Below are 6,194 nucleotides of genomic sequence, written 5' to 3' on the forward strand. Positions count from 1 at the left end.
ATAAATGTCTTTTGCCTCCTAGTTCTTTCCTCTATTTCTTTTTACTTTCCTCCTGTCCCACTATCATATTAGATTTCCATTCAACTCTCAGTACTTTCTCTTGGCTACACAGCTCTTGATCAAATCCCATCAGGCATTCTACGCCCTCCTCGTCGATTTTAGATCTCTTGTTGTTCCCTTGTCCCTGGGTTTGTTGATTCCACCCTCCCTTTCTCCTCCCACTCCTCTCCCATGTCAACCCAGAGATGTTGGCCCCATTGTTTTCTCCTCAGGATTGATTATGCTGCCTATAGTATATGGACAGACATGAGAAAAGGGGCAGGGGTAGGGGGGGAGGCGGGGGGAAGCCTATAACTAGTTCCAGGTGTCTGCTGACCCTTCTGAATGTTTTCCAATAGGATCTGGTGAAGTGCCACGCCCTGCCCACTGATTCCAAAGTCTATTTTCAGGGTTCCTCAGGTACTTGATTGCTTTGTTCCCCTTGTTATTCTGCTGTACTCCATCCCTGTTTTGCTCTGGTGGGGGCGGGAGGGGGGTGTGGAGTCAGACCGGGCACAATTCCCACACTGTGTCTCCAATGCTGTCCCCCGTAGCACTGTGGGCCAGAGAGGGGGCGTTGTGTCTTCTTGTGGTTGGGTCAGCCCCATGATCCTCTACGAAAAGGGCGTGTGCCTCCCTGTCAGGGAATCGAACCCTGGTCTCCAGCATGACAGGTGAGGATACTCACCACTATACTAACAAGGACGGCAGAAAGAGGATCTTTATAAACTTTACAAAGTTAAATCCTGCGGCTGAAACCCGGGATTGAACCAAGGACCTTTATATCTTCAGTCTAACGCTCTCCCAACTGAGCTATTTTAGCTGCTTCTATCACACATTTTTTGAAAAGAATGTACTCCAATTAGACACCATCTCTTTTGGGTACTAGGAGAGGAGAAGGAAGCTAGTGTCCTGACATGAAAACCAGACAAAGACCATGTGAGAAAAAGAAAACTGTGGACCCACAGCTCTCATGAACGCACATGCAAGAAGATTTCACTATTAGCCATCAAAATCAAATCACACAGTACAGTAAAAAGAATTAGACACTACGACCAAGTGGACCTTATTCCACAGGGGCAAGACCAATTTCAAAAATTCCGTAATATAACCCACAGTATTAATAGGCCAACAAAGAGAAATCACATCATTTCATATGGAAAATTCCTTTGAGAAGATTCAACACCCAATTATGATTTTTAAAGTAATTTAAAAAAACACACTTCTTAGCAAAATGGGGATAGAGGGAACCCTTCCACAACTAGAAAAGGAGCATTTACAAAATGTCTACAGCTAACAGCACACTTAAGAAGAAAAGAGTGTTTTTCCTCTAAAACTGAGAGCAAGACAAAGATGTCGTTTCACTAATGCTACTTGAATCTACCACACTGGGCGCTTATTAAACTGGTCAGTGTAGTAAGGCAAGAGAAAGGGGGTGGGGGGTATACTGATAGGAAAGGAAGAAGGAAAACTGCTCCTGTTTTCAGGTGACGGGATTGTCTAGAGATGATACCAACGTGGAAGGTCTACCAAAGACCTTCCATAACGAACAAGTGAGTGGAAAAAAGTCAACGAGAAACAAGATTAACAGACAAAAAACCCAATTCTATGTCTAGCGATGAACATGTGGGATGCTATTTCAGATGATGTCAAAAAAGCTGTTATTTATTTAAAAATTAAATACTCGAATACAAACTAACACAACTTCCATACAGTCTGTATCTTGGAAACATTAAACCACTGATGAACACAATCAAGGACCTGAAAACTGAGGCAATACATTCATGGATTGGAAGGCTCAGCATAGTAAAAGATGTTAATTCTCCCCAAATTGTTTAATGCCGTTCCTATAAAAATACCTAGAAGATATGTTGTTGCTCTAGATGTGATTTTATATAAGTTGTATAGAAAGGCAAACGAAGCTAAACAGCTAAAACCATCTTTCACAACAGCAATAGAGGAAGAACCCCTCTATCCAACTGCAAGATTTCTACAGGTACAGTAATCCCTTATCATGTGGTATTGGCAGAGGGATAGACACATAGATCCATGGAACAGAACTGAGAACCTCAACATGGACCTACATAAGTACACCCAACTGTCTTTTGGCAAAACTGCAAATGCAATCAATGAAGGATTTTTTTTGTTTTGTTTCGTTTTTAATAAATGGTGCTGGTACAAGTGGCCATACATAGACAAAAAAAAAAAACAAAAAGACTAGTCCCAAATCTCATACCTCACACCTAACTCAAAATGCATGCTGGCTTTAAATGTAGAAAGTAAAATCCTAATTCTTTCAGCAGAGAACCTACGGGAAAATCTTCAGGACCAGGCGCTTGGTGAAGAGTTCTCAGAGATGACACCCAAAGCATAAGCCGTACAAGAAAAAGTAGCCCACACATCGGGCCTCGTTACGATGATAAACGGTGGCTCCACACCAGTCCACGGGAAGTGGATAGAAATGCAAAGTGGAAGAAATGAATTGCTAGCAACATACTTGGGAAGGGACTCACCTAAAATTTAAAAGAACTTTCAAAACTCAGCCTCCCCCCAAACTCAAAACCCCAAATGATCCAATCAGAAAACAGACAAAAGGCACTGAAAGAAGAGAAGACATGAGGCAAATAAGCCAATGAACAGATGCTCCGTATCATGAGCTTAATGCGAATGAAGATCACACTAAAATATGACTAAGATAAAGTCGACAGTGGGTCACACTGAGTCAGAATCAACGCAACGGCAGCAGTTTCTGTTTTTTAATTAGCCTAGCTAAAATGACAAACCGTGACAATATCAAATGTTGCTAAGACTGTAGAGAAACTGCATGTCTAAAACATTCCTGGTGGGAATGTAAGGCGGTACAGCTACTACGAAAAACAGCCGGACGGTTTCTTCAAGAACTTCACGGGCACTTACCACAAGCAGTCAAACAGAATGCCTTCCTGGGCACCTAGCCCAGGGAAATGAAAACTCCGGCCAACAAAAACGGCTGCCCGGTTGCTCACGGAAGTCTTAGCACAGTGCCAAAACAAGCCAAGGGAGCCTGCAAAGAGTGTGTGACAAAACAACGTGTGACACATCCGTACTATGGGGCAGCACTGGGCAAAAAGAAGGGGCAGACTATTGAGTAACGGGATGATTGATGAATGACTGCGGAAGGAGCACGCTCCACCGTGCGCACCCCCTGTAGCCACGCGACGGTTGCAGCCCGAAGGCCCTCTAATCCCAGGGCTCGTTAGAATGAAGTTACTGGCAGATGCCAGTGTTCCGTTTGAAAAAGGAAGGCAGTACTATCAATCTGGGCGGTTATGTCATATTTATTGGTGGGGGGAGGCCATGATCAATTTCACAGGGCAAAGGCAGCCTCAGAGTGCTCACACAGAGGCGCACTGTTCTGTCTCCAGGGCTCCAGCTCCCTCCACGCGCCAGTGCACTTTGTCACCTAGCCCCATGCAAGGCACATGCCACAAGACTGAATGAATGCCCCAAAGAGTGCCTTAGTTTTGCTCAAGGAAACAAGAAACGCAGGTTTCTAGATCCCTTGCCTTGATAATTCTTGATCAATATTTTGATGTTCTTTCCACAATAAATCTCCACTTGGAGAGGAAAAGGAAAAGGCTTTTGTGTTTTGTTTTGTTTCTCTATTTAAATTGGCCTTAGTGTCCCCTGAGAGAATGGATTCAATCCCCCAGACCCAGCTCCTCACTCCCTCAGGAGACTGGTTAGATTAAAGTTGTTTTCCTAACTTTGTCCCCTGCATGCTCCACCACGTTCACACATCTATTTGCGGCAAAGGTGACAAAAGACACATATACAAACGTCCCGGCAAGCCTGTACACATTCAGAGGTCTACCCCACTCTCCTGCCACACCTCTTCAGTTTGCAGGTCTACTCGTCCAATCAGCTACTGCAAGATTGTGTATATGACAAAGTGTGCCTCTGCTGCCTTTGACCCTTGCAAACCTCCCAGTGTCTTCCCCTGCCACCATCACTTTTTGCCAACCTCTCTTATTGTCTATCGCCTTCCTCTTCACCCAAGTTAACATTTGTCTACCCGCTAGACCAGTGGTTCTCAACCTTCCTGATTTCGCAACACTTTAATACAGTTCCTCGTGTTGTGGTGACCCCCCTCAACGATCAAATTTTTTTCGTTGCTACTGCATCACTATCATTTTGCTACTGTGATGAATCGGGTGACCCCAGTGAAAGGGTCGTTCGACCCCCAGAGGGGTCGCGACCCCAGGTTAAGAACCGGTGGTCTAGACAGTGGCCTCCTCTCCCTTCCCCTCTGGCTCCTGGTAACCATCGAAGAATGGGTCGTTTAGTGTGAGCACATCCCTTCAGGTAGGACTTTTCAAGTAGGATGTGAACCAGTGATCTACAACAGCACCAGTGTTACTGGATTTTAGAAAATATCCTCTAATCTGCCCCACCCCTGCCCTAGTTCCTAAATCCTCTGCCAAGCGGCATCTGTTTACAGACAGCTTATGTTACATGTGATCCCTACTCTACCAGCTCAGACTTGCTGCTGATGCTGTCAGCTACCTCATTCTTGCTGTGTTTCTCTTCCCTTGTTACAAATGCTCTCCCCAACTGCCACTGCAGGTGTCACTTTTTCCCCATCCGAAAAGAGAGAGGAAGTTAGAGAGGAAATAACATTAACGGGCCAGGCCAAAACCCAAGCGTGTGGCCACTATGTCCATCCTTACTCAGGACCACCCACATGTTAAAAAAGTAAAGCTTACCACTAAGCTTTCGTGGCCTTCTCCCTGAGAGTCAGCAGGTGGGCTCAAACAGCCAACCTTGACACTAGTAGTCAAGTCCAAAACATTTGTGCTGCTCAGGGATCACCATTAAATGACCAGATCTCGCACGAAATCAGTGTAATCTCGAATATGAACATGCAAGGACAAGTGTTCACACAAGGCATACCGACCCCTAAGACACAAAATGCAGAAGACAAAACAGAGGTGCACCACCCCCACTCAACTCCGCTTCAGTCCCAGGACTTGGAAACTGATCACCTCAATCTATGGGTCATGGAGGCTCCTTGTGCCACACTGCTTGGGCACAGGGTGAAGAGGACAAAAGTCAACTTGTCCTTTGTTAAAAGCTGAGCGGTATGGGGGATTAACCTTGGTGGAAACTAATACAGGAGGGGACTTCAAAAAGTTCATGGAAAAACTGAGTTTAAAAGATAACGGGATTTTTTTAGCCCCTCCCTCTCGGCTGTGCCAGGCACTATGCTAGGGATTTCTGTATTCATCATGTGATTTATACACAAAACTAATCAGAGGTCTGTTCGTAGAGGAAGAAGCCCGAGCCTCGGTTGGGTTCACCCACTAGGTTACTTGGAATAAATCTGTTTTCTCTCAGTAGTAACTTGCTGGATGCAGTAGATGATTACTGAGGCTCCTTCTAAGAATAAAAAACACTAGACCCCATGAGGTCCTCGGTGTTGTAATGCACATCTTTAAATCAGAACCATATCAACTGTTAAAACTTCCCAGATCAAATATGAAGTCCATTTAATAGCACTGTTAAGTCACGCCCAATTGCTTCCAAATTGCCTTTATCAGAGTCGATTCGTTTCTGTATAAGATTTAAGGAAGATTCACCCTATTACTTCCCACCAGTGGGCATGTTCTTCGATGGCTTTGATTTCTACAAACCCAATCGTTTCCCCAAAGGCTCCATCTAGTCTTCCGACTCTGACGGTCTGGAGTAAATCTAGAACGGCCTTGATTGCCCATTCCTCCCTCCTACAGCAGATGTTCCTTAAAGGCCGTCCAGTGCATCTAAGGGAAGCTCGAACTCCCCGCGGCGGAGTCCCCTCTGTCTCACAGCGACCCTATGGGGCAGGTGGGACGGCCCCCTTTGGTTTAGGCTGTCACCCTTAACGGAAGCGGACTGTCTCGCATCTAATCAATTCCGTGGATCGGCTGTACCACCGTTCGATCGGCAATCTAGCGCTGAACCACCGGGACTCCTCGCAGAACATCTGGTAATAAGGAAGACGATCGCCAGTCTCGCTTGAGGACACACCCAGTCTCCGCCCCCGGGGGCAGCGCTCCGGGCGCATCTGTCAGCCTGGGGTCCGCCAGGCACGCGCCCGGAGTCGCCCCGGGTCGGGAACAGCCCGCGGAGGACAAGGG

At 46.0% G+C, this 6,194-nt stretch overlaps 1 non-coding gene across 1 annotated transcript; it reads right to left on the bottom strand.

Moving 5' to 3' along the window:
* Positions 1–789: 789 nt before the first annotated feature.
* TRNAF-GAA lies at positions 790–862 on the bottom strand. Its single transcript has one exon. It is a non-coding gene; the product is annotated as a tRNA-Phe (tRNA).
* Between the last annotated feature and the right edge of the window lie 5,332 nt (positions 863–6,194).

The sequence above is a fragment of the Echinops telfairi genome, unplaced genomic scaffold (assembly GCF_000313985.2).
Source record: "Echinops telfairi isolate 266 unplaced genomic scaffold, ASM31398v2 ScPeMD7_4225;HRSCAF=4972, whole genome shotgun sequence".
Classification (NCBI taxonomy): Eukaryota; Metazoa; Chordata; class Mammalia; order Afrosoricida; family Tenrecidae; genus Echinops; species Echinops telfairi.